The following is a 19,632-nucleotide window of genomic DNA, read 5'->3' on the forward strand; positions in this document are numbered from 1 at the left end:
TTTAGTGGGTATTTAGTGCGTTGGACTAGAGAGTAGGAAGGCCAGTCAGAGCGTGAGTACATGCTTCCCCTTTCCTTGGGTAGATCATATTTTCTGCAATGATGTTGCAGCCTCTTGGAACCAATTTGTCCAGCGGGTCATAGGTGGTGATGTGGACAGATAGCTTTTTATGACCCTTGTAGCCACATCAAATTGCAGAGATGGTAGTGTACGCTCCCATTGACGAATGGAGGAAATGGTTTCCAACGATACTTTTACAAAGAGAGACATAGACTCATTGGTCTCTTGTTGGGTGTTGATTAGAGTAGGTGTAGAGCATGAAGAAACTTCTATATCAACGTTTGCCTGGCATGAGGAGCTAGAAGCTTCATGTGGCTCCCTCCTTCCTGAGCTAAGTGGTATTGATCGATATCGTTTGGGAATCCAAATTAGCTCTGGAAGAAGTGGTGCGGAGCACTCTCTTACCTTTCCCTTACCACGGTCTTGAATTGGGGTGGCAACATTTGGTTTGCAAGGTTTTACAGGTGATGTAGAGGGATTCAGTTTATGCTTGGGGACCCATTTGTATGTACTCTTTGGCATAGTAAGCGAAGCCTTGGAGACCACACTGCATGTTTCCACTCTTGGCGTTGAAGCGTTAGAGGGGTGGCAAACAATCAAAGATGGTTTTGCCACTTGACTTTGTGATTTTTCGTTATCTAGCATTTTGTCCAGAGTTGATAACTTAGGTGCAGGATTTTGAGCGGTTAGACCGAGAGCGGATTCTTGCGTTGTAACTCACCTGGTTGCCCAATCAATATTGCACTTGGTGGCTAACATGCATTTGCGCCCTAAGTTTACAGTCCCCTCCATGGTATCAGCAGGCATAACCAAAAAGCTTTGAATTACGGTCCCCTTGTCATAGGCAACCGGAGTGTGCAGAATTCCTGAGACATGGGTTTTCTTCTTGTTGATTCCTTTAACTTGGATAGCACTCTTGTTGGATAAAGGTGGTTTTCCAAGTTGACACCACACACCATATGATAGCAAATTGTGTTGAGCTCCTGTATCCAACAATGCATTATACAGCACCTCCCCGTAAGGACTCTGTAACTCAATTGGGTATCTTAGAGGCGGGTCAGATTCTAGTGAATCCTCCTCTGTCTCCTCGAAAAATGCTTGCGTAATCCCCAGGTTAGCTTCTCGTTGGTGCCTAGCACGCTGTTGACATTCTTTAGCTTCAATTCTTGCTTGTATCTTCTTAAGCTAGCTCTGCCTTCTTCTAATGGATTACATGTAACTCGTCTTGGCTCAGGGGGTCATAGTATCTTTTGAATTTACTCCCATTAAGGAATCCAATAGTTTCAAATCCGTCGAGAGTCTCCACTCGGATGGTACCTTGCGGGGTAATTTCACATACTCTATACGGTCCCTTACCAGCATATTTAAGCTTCTTCTTTTCGTTACGCACTCCATACATCAGGACTTTATCCCCAACCTTGATGTCCTTGACTTTCAGGTGGCGATCAAACCATTTTTTCCTTCTATCCTTCTCCACAAGGGCATTGTACACAGCCAATTGTCTTTCTTCGTTTAGTCGCTCAAGGATATATAGACGCTCTACTAAGGGACTACCATCCCAACCCTCTTGAGTAGCAACACGAAGACTAGGAATGACAAATTCCCATGGCATGACTGCTTCTTGGCCATATACTGTGAGATCCTTGTTCCCATCGAGCAACAGATTCGGGGTATTAGCAGCGGAAGTAGCACTTCTCGCGCGGGACAGGGGTCCCACATTCGGGGCCTTGTCCACGGATATCCGGACAAGAGACTAATCCGTCGGTTTTTCCAAAATCGGACTCGGAAAAAATTCCCTTACCCAAAAAGCACGGGCGATTCCACCACGATAACTTTTCACTCTAACGTAGTCAAGACCATTACTGATCAAGCTGATCCGATTGCACCTATAAAGATATTCGGTCAGATCAAGGAAGAAACTTGCACTTGGATCATTGGGATCAACGCTTTTTTTCCCATCAAGGAGGCACAGCCGTTGATTCCTATCCATAGAACAATTACTATCCAGGATTTACTTTATCTATTGTAATAACAAAAATTGAGTCTCGATTTACGGATCCATCAATCCAGCCTAACCCCATCTGATCCCATGGGTTAGCCAACCGCCCAACCACTGTAGTGATGGGATCCAATTAGGAATTTGGTTAGGTTTTGTCCCGAGTACCAAGGAAAAGAGTTCCTAGGCCCCCTAGCAAGAAGTTCATGCAAACATAAAAACTAGTCACACCACTTACACACCCAATATGAAATTGCCTTTTTCTTAGTATCAATTAACTTTCAAACAATCCTTTAATGAAACCATTATGTCACTGATGACAATCCTCAAAGTCTCTGGTTGAATCCTTATTTCCCGTCATTCATTCATCGGTGTACTTATGGCATCATTGGCAACCAGAACGCTCACCACTCAGGGGCCTTTTCCATAGTTCCTAGCTCATAGTAACCGGCAATATATTCATATAATAGAATGGAATCTCCGTGGAAGATCAGCAAGATCAACCCACAGATCCATATAAAAGAGCCCTGGACTCATCCGTTGAGGACCAGCAAGGTCAATCAACCAGATCCATGCCCAGTATCAGAAAACAACTCTTACTTCTTGTTCCAATATCTTCCTTAACGCACGTGTGGGTATCTTCGGCGACCCACAGCCCGAGCACCGTATGGTCAGCACCCTCTAGGATCCTTCGCAAGTGACCTAGCGCTTCACTCATAGGCCGCTTCCTTGGTCCCTAATCCACCGTACCGGAAGCTCACCATTTAAATCGAACCGAGGCTGGTCAAGACCTCGGCCGACCTTGCTACGCGAGACGTCCTCCATTGACTCTCCGTCAGCAGTTGCAACTTTATCAGTTCGGTCTTCATGACCTTAATCCTCAAGACGGTCAAAATGCTTCCCCAGCATTCTTGACATAAAACAGTTACAAACAGTGACAAAATACAGTTTTTATAACGAACTCTCGTCTTTCCACATCATCCACTCTCGGACCACATTACTTATTCCCTATTCCATTCAATGTGTACTCATTCTCATCCATTCACTCATATAGACTACACATTATTTCACATACACATTCACATTCATTATTCTACATACATATCCATGTTCGTACGTCCACATCATACATCTAATTTCACATTCATACATACGCATCTACATACATACATCTATTTTCACATCCTCATTCATACATCCATATTATACATACATCCAATTTCACATTCATACATACGCATCTACATGCATACATCTATTTTCACATCCTCATTCATACATCCACATTCACATACATACATCTACATCCGAATCTACATTCATACATCCACATCCACATCTTCATTCACATTCACATCCATACATCCACATCTACATACATACATCCATTTTCACATCCTCATTCATACATCCACATCCACATACATACATACATCCGTATCTACATCCATTCTCGCCCTAACACATCCCATATACATCTTATCCCATCAGATACACTCTCTACCTCGTCCCATACACATCTTAACACATCCTAACTCATCTTAACACATTCTATCACATCTCATACACCTCTTATCATATCCTATCACATCTCATACACATCTTTTCACATCTCATACACCTCTTATCACATCCTATCACTTCCCATACGCATCTTATCACATCTTATCACATCTCATACACCTCTTATCGCATCTTATCACATATTATCACATCTCATTTAAAAATCAATCTTTTATGCATCTTTCTATGCATAAATTCATTTTAAATTAAAATGACACTTTTGAATTAAAATTCCATCTCTTATGCATCTTGCTATGCATAAACTCAATTTAGATGAGAATTGACACCTTTGAATTAAAAATCAATCTTTTATGCATCTTCTTATGCATAAATTCAATTTGGTAGGAATTACACTTTAAGAATAAAAGAATTTCTCTTATGCATCTAAGTTATGCATAAAATCCATTTATGATGAAAATCACACTTTTAGTATAAAAAGAATATCTTTTATGCATACCTCTATACATGAAATCTAATATGATAAAAGTCACACTTTTAGAATAAAATAATCAACTTTTATGCATACCTCTATGCATGAAATCCAAATATGATAAAAGTAACACTTTTATAATAAAATAATCAACTTTTATGCATACCTCTATGCATGAAATCCAAATATGATAAAAGTCACACTTTTATAATAAAATAATCAACTTTTATGCATACCTCTATGCATGAAATCCAAATATGATAAAAGTCACACTTTTATAATAAAATAATCAACTTTTATGCATACCACTATGCATAAAATCCAAATATGATAAAAGTCACACTTTTATAATAAAATAATCAACTTTTATGCATACCTCTATGCATGAAATCCAAATATGATAAAAGTCACTCTTTTATAATAAAATAATCAACTTTTATGCATACCTCTATGCATGAAATCCAAATATGATAAAAGTCACACTTTTATAATAAAATAATCAACTTTTATGCATACCACTATGCATGAAATCCAAATATGATAAAAGTCACACTTTTATAACACTTTTATAATAAAATAATCAACTTTTATGCATACCTCTATGCATGAAATCCAAATATGATAAAAGTCACACTTTTATAATAAAATAATCAACTTTTATGCATACCTCTATGCATGAAATCCAAATATGATAAAAAAACACTTTTATATTAAAATAATAATTCTTTTATGCATACCTCTATGCATGAAATCCAATTATGATAAAAGTAACACTTTTATAATAAAATAATCATCAATTATGCATAACATAAAAATCAATTTCTCCATGATTACAATAAAATTCTTTCAATTAATCTAGGATGATAATTCCTAGAATATGGTAGGAAGTTCTCTTTTCATGGTTTGAATAAAATTATTTTATGTGTAATTTTTATAAAAAATTTACCATAGCTCCGCTACTTTGACTGATAAATCTTAATTTATTTTGAAGGATAAAGCTTATCATTAAGAAAATGATTAGAATGATCCCTAATTGGATCATTAACCCAATAATGGGTTGAATCATCAATATTCATGAAATACATAAACTAAAAGCATAGAAAAAAGGCAATAATGGGTTGAATCATCAATATTCATGAAATACATAAACTAAAAGCATAGATTGATCTTGGATTAAGGAAAAGCTTTATGAAACATTTGGATTGAGAATGGGTCATGAGTATGACCATTTCTTTAGTGAGAGAGAGAAATTACATAAAAACCATTAGAATTAAGCATAAATAGAAATTTATGTAATTCTTTACTATCATTAATCAATTAACTTCAATAGCATTCATCAAATTATGTAATTCTTCACTACCATTCATCAATTAACTTCAATAGCATTCAAAAACCATTCCAATTAAGCTTCTCAAGCTTGAGAGGGGTTGAGAAGAGAGAAGCATTGAGAGTTTATAGAAAAGATCAAAATTCACCATTTACCTTACAAATTGCTTGATTCTTTGTTCACGGTAGAGGCCCCCAACCAATCAATTGGTTAAGTATGTTGATGGAGCCATCAATGGGGATTGAAGAAAGAGGGAAGCTCCAATTTCTTCAATTTGGAGAGAATTTTAGAGAATAGTAGAAATTAGCATTATTTCAGCATAACTCTAGTATAGTAAAATTCTTCTATATTTTTCAAAGGACTCATGTTCTATTTATAGGAGAGGGAAGCTCTAACCAAAGCTAACTGAATTCTAGAATTTTCCAAATTCAGTTTGCTTGAATTTGGACTAGATTTGGACCTAGTTTGGTTACTTTTTGATTCGGTTTGGTTCCATTTTGATTTGGTTTGGTTCAAGAGAGGAGAGAGATAAAAATATCACATTATTTTTTAGTTTAAAACTCATTCAAGCATGTGAAATATGCACCTCCTTTAATGGACTCCCCTTCCTTACATATATGTCAAAATGGAATTATTCTACCCAAAATATCTCATATTTTTAATATTGCTCATAGTTTTTTTACTAATAAACCTTGTATATTTTCAACTCTTCATCTTATGTGAGCATTTACTCATTTTTTGATACTCAATTTATCTCATTTTTTTGATATTACGCAAGTTTTTTACTAATAAACCTTGTACATATTCAACTCTTCATCTTATGTGAGCATTTACTCATTTTTGGATACTCAATTTATCTCATTTTTTTGATATTACTCATAGTTTTTTACTAATAAACCTTGTACATATTCAACTCTTCATCTTATGTGAGCATTTACTCATTTTTGGGTATCTTCTTTTACAATTTGGATTTATCTCCTCCCTACACATGGATTGATGCTATTGGCCCATAGGAACCTTAATTGGACCATAATCTAAAAATTTCTAAAAATCTAGACCCTTAGGCTAAGGTTCTTTATACCCATTTCCAATTAATTCCAATTGCACATTGGAAAATTCTTTCTGAATTTCTGTTTCAGGGGAATTCATTTTAATAAGATGAGATATTTTTCTATCCAAAAATATTCAAAATCTGAATATTCTCTCTCGAAAATATTTTCTCTCTCTCTATGCCAAAACAGGCAGAGACAAGATCTCTTATATTTCTGAAGAGGGAATTGATTACAGGGAAATATGCTGGACATTTTGAGAGGTTGGGGAGGAATCTTACATTCTCCTCATCTCGCAAACTTGGGATAATTTCGCAAGATGCACGAATATGAGACTTAGAGAAAAATTTAATTAAGATTAACCACCAAAAAAAAGTCTCAAAGAGAGTAAGGGTCAAGACAAGAACAAGATTTAAACTTTATTCCTTCTTGGAACATATACAGTAAAGATAGAAGAACTCTTTACACTTCCATAAGTCCGTCCATCATATGATCACAAAAGCAGCACTCACAAGCTGCGCACGTATAAGGTAACTCATCTATGGGAATAATTCTGTTGGTTATTGCCGCACCTATCTCAGTGGTATGAGGTGATCTAACAAAAGGACCTCTGAGAGAGGCAAGCCAAAAATGGGGTAAAGGCATATCTTCTGATGAGGAAGAAAACACGCCAGTAAGAAGACCCGCTCAGAAAACCCAAGATGTCTTGATCTCATGACGCAGTAGTATCAGGAATCCAAACCCAAGGCTTCAATAACCATGGCCAAGCGGACATTGTTACTTCTGGGGGATAACTTCTTATACTCCCCAAGAGATAGATAAAGAACTTCTTTTGGGCCGTACTCGAATGAAAACCAAAACCTTGGTATCCAAAACACCGATTTTCACTTCTGAACTCATTGTTCTGAATCCTTAAAACAGGCGTGACTCCTGAGAAGTATTCTAGGGAGAGGGTCTTCCTTTTTTAAACAGAATCTTTCTTTTATTTTAGAGAGGAAAATTATAAGATCAAAAAGGGAGATTCTTACTCCTGTATACCTCGAAGGCTGGAGGAGAATCTTACATTCTACCCCACTTAAAAATACGAGATGTCCTCATCTCGCAAAGTGGAGGACAACTCTTTTTCTTAAGATCCAATTTATTCCGGGGTTCCTTATATTCTGGTCAACCCAACAGAATACTGGGATAAATATCCCTATATAGAACTCATCATTAAATATAATTCATTCAGATCATAACATTCATATTTTTAACGCGATAATGGTCCATTAGACCGAAAATTTCTTTTTGAACATTCCTCCACGGAAATTTCAGTCAAGTAAGTTCTCAATTTGTTATCCCTTAACTTGATCTACCGGTCAAGTGTTAACAGTAGGCAATCTGACAGCATAATCCACTAATCTCATAGTGATTTGCTGAATTCATTATCATCATTCCAGTTATGAATATCATCACAGGGACTCGTCCCATTCATCCTCATTGTGGTTTCGTTCAGGTTATTATATTTCAACTAAATTTCAGAAATCATCATTTTTCAATCAGCATCCAAATCAATTCATCAATACTCAAACAGAATTAAAAATCATATCAACCACATTCGAAATCATCATCTGGATAGCATTAACGCTTATAATTTCAAGTCTTAGATTTATTCGTATATACTGTCAGTAAAGAGCTGCAGTTATACTCTCGGTATATACGGGTAGTCACGGCCTTTGGAATTATAAGGAAATACCATCATGTCTAGGCCTCAAGCAAGTCAGGGATTCTATATAATTGCGGTACTTCCATCTGAAGACCCAATTACCAAATTACGAATTTCAGTTTGAATATCAAATTGTATGACTTATATCACACAATTACAACCTTTTTGTGTTTCTTGATAAATTTTTGACATATTTGTCTTCTCAGTTGATCTTTATTAGCCGAATGCTCTGATACCAACTGTGAGATCCCTGTTCCCACCGAGCAACAGATTCAGGGTACTAGCAGCGGAAGTAGCACTTCTCGCACGGGACAGGGGTCCCACATTCGGGGCCTCATCCACACGGATATCCGGACAAGAGACTAATTCGTCGGTTTTTCCAAAACCGGACTCGGAAAAAATTCCCTTACCCGGAAAGCACGGGCGATTCCACGAGGATAACTTTTTACTCTAACGTAGTCAAGACCATTACTGATCAAGCTGATCCGATTGCACCTATAAAGATACTCGGTCAGATCAAGGAAGAAACTTGCACTTGGATCATTGGGATCAACGCTTTTTTCCCATCAAGGAGGCACAGCCGTTGATTCCTATCCATAGAACAATTACTATCCGGGATTTACTTTATCTATCGTAATAACAAAAATTGAGTCTCGATTTACAAATCCATCAGTCTAGCCTAACCCCATCCGATCCCATGGGTTAGCCAACCGCCCAACCACTGTAGTGATGGGATCCAATTAGGAATTTGGTTAGGTTTTGTCCCGGGTACCAAGGAAAAGAGTTCCTAGGCCCCCTAGCAGGAAGTTCATGCAAACATAAAACTAGTCACACCACTTACACACCCAATATGAAATTGCCTTTTTCTCAGCATCAATTAACTTTCAAACAATCCTTTAGTGAAACCATTATGTCACTGATGACAATCCTCAAAGTCTCTGGTTGAATCCTTATTTCCCGTCATTCATTCATTCATCGGTGTACTTATGGCATCATTGGCAACCAGAACGCTCACCACCTGTTCACTCAGGGGCCTTTTCCATAGTTCCTAGCTCATAGTAACCGGCAATATATTCATATAATAGAATGGAATCTCCGTGGAAGATTAGCAAGATCAACCCACAGATCCATATAAAAGAGCCATGGACTCATCCGTTGAGGACCAGCAAGGTCAATCAACCAGATCCATGCCCAGTATCAGAAAACAACTCTTACTCCTTGTTCCAATATCTTTCTCGACACACATGTGGGTATCTTCGGCGACCCAGAGCCCGAGCACCGTATAGTCAGCACCCTCTAGGATCCTTCGCAGGTGACCTAGCGCTTCACTCATAGGCCGCTTCCTTGGTCCCTAATCCACCGCATCGGAAGCTCACCATTTAAATCGAACCGAGGCTGGTCAAGACCTCGGCCGACCTTGCTACGCGAGACGTCCTCCATTGACTCTCCATCAGTAGTTGCAACTTTATCAGTTCGGTCTTCATGACCTTAATTCTCAAGACGGTCAAAATGCTTCCCCAGCATTCTTGACATAAAACAGTCAGTTACAAACAGTCACAAAATACAGTTTTTATAACGAACTCTCGTCTTTCCACATTATCCACTCTTGGACCACATTACTTATTCCCTATTCCATTCAATGTGTACTCATTCTCATCCATTCACTCATATAGACTACACATTATTTCACATACACATTCACATTCATTATTCTACATACATATCCATGTTCGTACGTCCACATCATACATCCAATTTCACATTCATACATACGCATCTACATGCATACATCTATTTTCACATCCTCATTCATACATCCACATTATCCATACATTCAATTTCACATTCATACATACGCATCTACATGCATACATCTATTTTCACATCCTCATTCATACATCCACATTCACATACATACATCTACATCCGAATCTACATCCATACATCCACATCCACATCTTCATTCACATTCACATCCATACATCCACATCTACATACATACATCCATTTTCACATCCTCATTCATACATCCACATCCACATACATACATACATCCGTATCTACATCCATACTACATCCATTCTCGCCCTAACACATCCCATATACATCTTATCCCATCAGATACACTCTCTACCTCGTCCCATACACATCTTAACACATCCTAACTCATCTTAACACATTCTATCACATCTCATACACCTCTTATCATATCCTATCACATCTCATACACATCTTATCACATCTTTTCAAATCTCATACACCTCTTATCACATCCTATCACTTCCCATATGCATCTTATCACATCTTATCACATCTCATACACCTCTTATCGCATCTTATCACATATTATCACATCTCATTTAAAAATCAATCTTTTATGCATCTTCCTATGCATAAATTCATTTTAAATGAAAATGACACTTTTGAATTAAAATTCCATCTCTTATATATCTTCCTATGCATAAACTCAATTTAGATGAGAATTGACACCTTTGAATTCAAAATCAATCTTTTATGCATCTTCTTATGCATAAATTCAATTTGGTAGGAATTACACTTTTAGAATAAAAGAATTTCTCTTATGCATCTAAGTTATGCAAAAAATCCATTTATGATGAAAATCACACTTTTAGTATAAAAAGAATAACTTTTATGCATACCTCTATACATGAAATCCAATATGATAAAAGTAACACTTTTACAATAAAATAATCAACTTTTATGCATACCTCTATGCATGAAATTCAAATATGATAAAAGTCACACTTTTAGAATAAAATAATCAACTTTTATGCATACCTCTATGCATGAAATCCAAATATGATAAAAGTAACACTTTTATAATAAAATAATCAACTTTTATGCACACCTCTATGCATGAAATTCAATTATGATAAAAGTCACTCTTTTATAATAAAATAATCAACTTTTATGCATACCTCTATTCATGAAATCCAAATATGATAAAAGTCACACTTTCATAATAAAATAATCAACTTTTATGCATACCACTATGCATGAAATCCAAATATGATAAAAGTCACACTTTTATAATAAAATAATCAACTTTTATGCATACCTCTATGCATGAAATCCAAATATGATAAAAGTCACACTTTTATAATAAAATAATCAACTTTTATGCATACCACTATGCATGAAATCCCAATATGATAAAAGTCACACTTTTATAACAAAATAATCAACTTTTATGCATACCTCTATGCATGAAATCCAAATATGATAAAAGTCACACTTTTATAATAAAATAATCAACTTTTATGCATACCTCTATGCATGAAATCCAAATATGATAAAAGTCACACTTTTATAATAAAATAATCAACTTTTATGCATACCTCTATGCATGAAATCCAAATATGATAAAAGAAACACTTTTATATTAAAATAATAATTCTTTTATGCATACCTCTATGCATGAAATCCAATTATGATAAAAGTAACACTTTTATATTAAAATAATAATTCTTTTATGCATACCTCTATGCATGAAATCCAATTATGATAAAAGTAACACTTTTACAATAAAATAATCATCAATTATGCATAACATAAAAATCAATTTCTCCATGATTACAATAAAATTCTTTCAATTAATCTAGGATGATAATTCCTAGAATATGGTAGGAAGTTCTCTTTTCATGCTTTGAATAAAATTATTTTATGTGTAATTTTTATAAAAAATTTGCCATAGCTCCGCTACTATGACTGATAAATCTCAATTTATTTTGAAGGATAAATCTTATCATTAAGAAAATGATTAGAATGATCCCTAATTGGATCATTAACCCAATAATGGGTTGAATCATCAATATTCATGAAATACATAAACTAAAAGCATAGAAAAAAGCCATTAATTTGACCTCAAGCATAGAATAATCTTGGATTAAGGAAAAGCTTTATGAAACATTTGGATTGAGAATGGGTCATGAGTATGACCATTTCTTTAGTGAGAGAGAGAAATTACATAAAAACAATTAGAATTAAGCATAAATGGAAATTTATGTAATTCTTTACTATCATTAATCAATTAACTTCAATAACATTCATCAAATTATGTAATTCTTCACTACAATTCATCAAATTATGTAATTCTTCACTACCATTCATCAATTAACTTCAATAGCATTCAAAAACCATTCCAATTAAGCTTCTCAAGCTTGAGAGGGGTTGAGAAGAGAGAAGCATTGAGAATTTATAGAAAAGATCAAAATTCACCATTTACCTTACAAATTGCTTGATTCTTTGTTCACGGTAGAGGCCCCCAACTAATCAATTGGTTAAGTATGTTGATGGAGCCATCAATGGGGATTGAAGAAAGAGGGAAGCTCCAATTTCTTCAATCTGGAGAGAATTTTAGAGAATAGTAGAAATTAGCATTATTTCAGCATAACTCTAGTATAGTAAAATTCTTCTATATTTTTCAAAGGACTCATGTTCTATTTATAGGAGAGGGAAGCTCTATTCAAAGCTAACTGAATTCTAGAATTTTCCAAATTCAGTTTGCTTGAATTTGGACTAGATTTGGACCTAGTTTGTTTACTTTTTGATTCGGTTTGGTTCCATTTTGATTTGGTTTGGTTCAAGAGAGGAGAGAGATAAAAATATCACATTATTTTTTAGTTTAAAACTCATTCAAGCATGTGAAATATGCACCTCCTTTAATGGAATCCCCTTCCTTACATATGTGTCAAAATGGAATTATTATACCCAAAATATCTCATATTTTTAATATTGCTCATAGTTTTTTTACTAATAAACCTTGTACATTTTCAACTCTTCATCTTATGTGAGCATTTAGTCATTTTTTGATACTCAATTTATTGCATTTTTTTGATATTACTCAAGTTTTTTACTAATAAACCTTGTACATATTCAACTCTTCATCTTATGTGAGCATTTACTCATTTTTGGATACTCAATTTATCTCATTTTTTTGATATTACTCATAGTTTTTTACTAATAAACCTTGTACATATTCAACTCTTCATCTTATGTGAGCATTTACTCATTTTTGGGTATCTTCTTTTACAATTTGGATTTATCTCCTCCCTACACATGGATTGATGCTATTGGCCCATAAGAACCTTAATTGGACCACAATCTAAAAATTTCTAAAAATCTAGACTCTTAGGCTAAGGTCCTTTATACCCATTTCCAATTAATTCCAATTGCACATTGGAAAATTCTTTCTAAATTTCTGTTTCAGGGGAATTCATTTAATAAGATGAGATATTTTTCTATCCAAAAATATTCTAAATCTGAATATTTTCTCTCTCTATGCCAAAACAGGCAGAGACAAGATCTCTTATATTTCTGAAGAGGGAATTGATTACAGGGAAATATGCTAGACATTTTGAGAGGCTGGGGAGGAATCTTACATTCTCTCCCACTTGAAAAACGCGAGATGTCCTCATCTCGCAAACTTGGGATAATTTCGCAAGATGTACGAATATGAGACTTAGAAAAAAAATTAATTAAGATTAACCACCAAAAAAAAGTCTCAAAGAGAGTAAGGGTCAAGACAAGAACAAGATTTAAACTTTATTCATTCTTGGAACATATACAGTAAAGATAGAAGAACTCTTTACACTTCCAAAAGTCCGTCCATCATATGATCACAAAAGCAGCACTCACAAGCTGCGCACGTATAAGGTAACTCATCTATGGGAATAATTCTGTTGGTTATTGCCGCACCTATCTCAGTGGTATGAGGTGATCTAACAAAAGGACCTCTGAGAGGCAAGCCAAAAACGAGGTAAAGGCATATCTTCTAATGAGGAAGAAAACACGCCAGTAAGAAGACCCGCTCAGAAAACCCAAGATGTGTTGATCTCATGACGCAGTAGTATCGGGGACCCAAACCCAAGGCTTCAATAACCATGGCCAAGCGGACATTGTTACGAAAGTGCTGCTGACCCCAGGGTGTTACCCTAGTTATGTCTTGATAGGTCCGCCATTTGGTCTGAGCTACCGAAGTTCCCAATGAGGAGGTAAAAGAAGCTTGTAGGCTAAGTCACCTACTTTCATTGAATTCAGATATAAGGCTCACAATATCTGGGGGATAACTTCTTATACTCCCCAAGAGATAAAGAACTTCTTTTGGGCCGTACTCAAATGAAAACCAAAACCTTGGTATCCAAAACATCGATTTTCACTTCTGAACTCATTGTTCTGAATCCTTAAAACAGGCGTGACTCCTGAGAAGTATTCTAGGGAGAGGGTCTTCCTTTTTTAAACACAATTTTTCTTTTATTTTAGAGAGGGAAATTATAAGATCAAAAAGGGAGATTCTTACTCCTGTATACCTCGAAGGCTGGAGGAGAATCTTACATTCTACCCCACTTAAAAATGCGAGATGTCCTCATCTCGCAAAGTGGAGGACAACTCTTTTTCTTAAGATCCAATTTATTCTAGGGTTCCTTATATTCTGGTCAACCCAACAGAATACTGGGATAAATATCCCTATATAGAACTCATCATTAAATATAATTCATTCAGATCATAACATTCATATTTTTAACGCGATAATGGTCCATTAGACCGAAAATTTCTTTTTGAACATTCCTCCACGGAAATTTCAGTCAAGTAAGTTCTCAATTTGTTATCCCTTAACTTGATCTACCGGTCAAGTGTTAACAGTAGCAATCTGACAGCACAATCCACTAATCTCATAGTGATTTGCTGAATTCATTATCATCATTCCAGTTATGAATATCATCACAGGGACTCGTCCCATTCATCCTCATTGTGGTTTCGTTCAGGTTATTATATTTCAACTAAATTTCAGAAATCATCATTTTTCAATCAGCATCCAAATCAATTCATCAATACTCAAACAGAATTAAAAATCATATCAACCACATTCGAAATCGTCATTTAGATAGCATTAACGCTTATAATTTCAAGTCTTAGATTTACTCGTATATACTGTCAGTAAAGAGCTGCAGTTATACTCTCGGTATATACGGGTAGTCACGGCCCTTGGAATTATAAGGAAATACCATCATGTCTAGGCCTCAAGCAAGTCAGGGATTCTATATAATTGCGGTACTTCCATCTGAAGACCCAATTTCCAAATTACGAATTTCAGTTTGAATATCAAATTGTATGACTTATATCACACAATTACAACCTTTTTGTGTTTCTTGATAAATTTTTGACATATTTGTCTTCTCAGTTGATCTTTATTAGCCGAATGCTCTGATACCAACTGTGAGATCCCTGTTCCCACCGAGCAACAGATTCAGGGTACTAGCAGTGGAAGTAACACTTCTCGCATGGGACAGGGGTCCCACATTCGATGCCTCATCCACGGATATCCGGACAAGAGACTAATCCGTGGGTTTTTCCAAAACCGGACTCGAAAAAAATTCCCTTACCCGGAAAGCACGGGCGATTCCACCAGGATAACTTTTTACTCTAACGTAGTCAAGACCATTACTGATCAAGCTGATCCGATTGCACCTATAAAGATACTCGGTCAGATCAAGGAAGAAACTTGCACTTGGATCATTGGGATCAATGCTTTTTTTCCCATCAAGGAAGCACAGTCGTTGATTCCTATCCATAGAACAATTACTATCCGGGATTTACTTTATCTATCGTAATAGCAAAAATTGAGTCTCGATTTACGAATCCATGAGTCTAGCCTAACCCCATCTGATCCCATGGGTTAGCCAACCGCCCAACCACTGTAGTGATGGGATCCAATTAGGAATTTGGTTAGGTTTTGTCCCGGGTACCAAGGAAAAGAGTTCCTAGGTCCCCTAGCCGGAAGTTCATGCAAACATAAAACTAGTCACACCACTTACACACCCAATATGAAATTGCCTTTTTCTCAGCATCAATTAACTTTCAAACAATCCTTTAATGAAACCATTATGTCACTGATGACAATCCTCAAAGTCTCTGGTTGAATCCTTATTTCCCGTCATTCATTCATCGGTGTACTTATGGCATCATTGGCAACCAGAACGCTCACCACCTGTTCACTCAGGGGCCTTTTCCATAGTTCCTAGCTCATAGTAACCGGCAATATATTCATATAATAGAATGGAATCTCCGTGGAAGATCAGCAAGATCAACCCACAGATCCATATAAAAGAGCCATGGACTTATCCGTTGAGGACCAGCAAGGTCAATCAACCAGATCCATGCCCAGTATCAGAAAACAACTCTTACTTCTTGTTCCAATATCTTCCTCGACGCACGTGTGGGTATCTTTGGCGACCCAGAGCCCGAGCACCGTATGGTCAGCACCCTCTAGGATCCTTCGCAGGTGACCTAGCGCTTCACTCATAGGCCGCTTCCTTGGTCCCTAATCCACCGTACCGGAAGCTCACCATTTAAATCGAACCGAGGCTGGTCAAGACCTCATCCGACCTTGCTACGCGAGACGTCCTCCATTGACTCTCCGTCAGTAGTTGCAACTTTATCAGTTCGGTCTTCATGACCTTAATCCTCAAGACGGTCAAAATGCTTCCCCAGCATTCTTGACATAAAACAGTCATTTACAAACAGTCACAAAATACAGTTTTTATAACGAACTCTCGTCTTTCCACATTATCCACTCTCGGACCACATTACTTATTCCCTATTCCATTCAATGTGTACTCATTCTCATCCATTCACTCATATAGACTACACATTATTTCACATACACATTCACATTCATTATTCTACATACATATCCATGTTCGTACGTCCACATCATACATCCAATTTCACATTCATACATACGCATCTACATGCATACATCTATTTTCACATCCTCATTCATACATCCACATTATACATACATCCAATTTCACATTCATACATACACACCTACATGCATACATCTATTTTCACATCCTCATTTATACATCCACATTCACATACATACATCTACATCCGAATCTACATCCATACATCCACATCCACATCTTCATTCACATTCACATCCATACATCCACATCCATATCTACATACATACATCCATTTTCACATCCTCATTCATACATCCACATCCACATACATACATACATCCGTATCTACATCCATACATCCATACTACATCTATTCTCGCCCTAACACATCCCATATACATCTTATCCCATCAGATACACTCTCTACCTCGTCCCATACACATCTTAACACATCCTAACTCATCTTAACACATTCTATCACATCTCATACACCTCTTATCATATCCTATCACATCTCATACACATCTTATCACATCTTTTCACATCTCATACACCTCTTATCACATCCTATCACTTCCCATACACCTCTTATCGCATCTTATCACATATTATCACATCTCATTTAAAAATCAATCTTTTATACATCTTCCTATGCATAAATTCATTTTAAATGAAAATGACACTTTTGAATTAAAATTCCATCTCTTATGTATCTTCCTATGCATAAACTCAATTTAGATGAGAATTGACACCTTTGAATTAAAAATCAATCTTTTATGCATCTTCTTATGCATAAATTCAATTTGGTAGGAATTACACTTTTAGAATAAAATAATTTCTCTTATGCATCTAAGTTATGCATAAAATCCATTTATGATGAAAATCACACTTTTAGTATAAAAAGAATATCTTTTATGCATACCTCTATACATGAAATCCAATATGATAAAAGTAACACTTTTACAATAAAATAATCAACTTTTATGCATACCTCTATGCATGAAATTCAAATATGATAAAAGTCACACTTTTAGAATAAAATAATCAACTTTTATGCATACCTCTATGCATGAAATTCAAATATGATAAAAGTCACACTTTTATAATAAAATAATCAACTTTTATGCATACCTCTATGCATGAAATCCAAATATGATAAAAGTCACTCTTTTATAATAAAATAATCAACTTTTATGCATACCTCTATGCATGAAATCCAAATATGATAAAAGTCACTCTTTTATAATAAAATAATCAACTTTTATGCATACCTCTATGCATGAAATCCAAATATGATAAAAGTCACACTTTTATAATAAAATAATCAACTTTTATGCATACCACGATGCATGAAATCCAAATATGATAAAAGTCACACTTTTATAATAAAAGAATCAACTTTTATGCATACCACTATGCATGAAATCCAAATATGATAAAAGTCACACTTTTATAATAAAATAATCAACTTTTATGCATACCTCTATGCATGAAATCCAAATATGATAAAAGTCACACTTTTATAATAAAATAATCAACTTTTATGCATACCTCTATGCATGAAATCCAAATATGATAAAAGAAACTTTTTTATAATAAAATAATAATTCTTTTATGCATACCTCTATGCATGAAATCCAATTATAATAAAAGTAACACTTTTACAATAAAATAATCATCAATTATGCATAACATAAAAATCAATTTCTCCATGATTAAAATATACTTCTTTCAATTAATCTAGGATGATAATTCCTAGAATATGGTAGGAAGTTCTCTTTTCATGCTTTGAATAAAATTATTTTATGTGTAATTTTTATAAAAATTTTACCATAGCTCCGCTACTACTATGACTGATAAATCTCAATTTATTTTGAAGGATAATTCTTATCATTAAGAAAATGATTAGAATGATCCCTAATTGGATCATTAACCCAATAATGGGTTGAATCATCAATATTCATGAAATACATAAACTAAAAGCATAGAAAAAAGCCATTAATTTGACCTCAAGCATAGATTAATCTTGGATTAAGGAAAAGCTTTATGAAATATTTGGATTGAGAATGGGTCATGAGTATGACCATTTCTTTAGTGAGAGAGAGAAATTACATAAAAACCATTAGAATTAAGCATAAATGAAAATTTATGTAATTCTTTACTATCATTAATCAATTAACTTCAATAGCATTCATCAAATTATGTAATTCTTCACTACCATTCATCAATTAACTTCAATAGCATTCAAAAACCATTCCAATTAAGCTTCTCAAGCTTGAGAGGGGTTGAGAAGAGAGAAGCATTGAGAGTTTATAGAAAAGATCAAAATTCACCATTTACCTTACAAATTGCTTGATTCTTTGTTCACGGTAGAGGCCCCCAACCAATCAATTTGTTAAGTATGTTGATGGAGCCATCAATGGGGATTGAAGAAAGAGGGAAGCTCCAATTTCTTCAATTTGGAGAGAATTTTAGAGAATAGTAGAAATTAGCATTATTTCAACATAACTCTAGTATAGTAAAATTCTTCTATATTTTTCAAAGGACTCATGTTCTATTTATAGGAGAGGGAAGCTCTAACCAAAGCTAACTGAATTCTAGAATTTTCCAAATTCAGTTTGCTTGAATTTGGACTAGATTTGGACCTAGTTTGGTTACTTTTTGATTCGGTTTGGTTCCATTTTGATTTGGTTTGGTTCAAGAGAGGAGAGAGATAAAAATATCACATTATTTTTTAGTTTAAAACTCATTCAAGCATGTGAAATATGCACCTCCTTTAATGGACTCCCCT

This window comes from Cibotium barometz, chromosome 30 (assembly GCF_041138505.1).
Source record: "Cibotium barometz isolate CiBa-2024 chromosome 30, ASM4113850v1, whole genome shotgun sequence".
Classification (NCBI taxonomy): domain Eukaryota; kingdom Viridiplantae; phylum Streptophyta; class Polypodiopsida; order Cyatheales; family Cibotiaceae; genus Cibotium; species Cibotium barometz.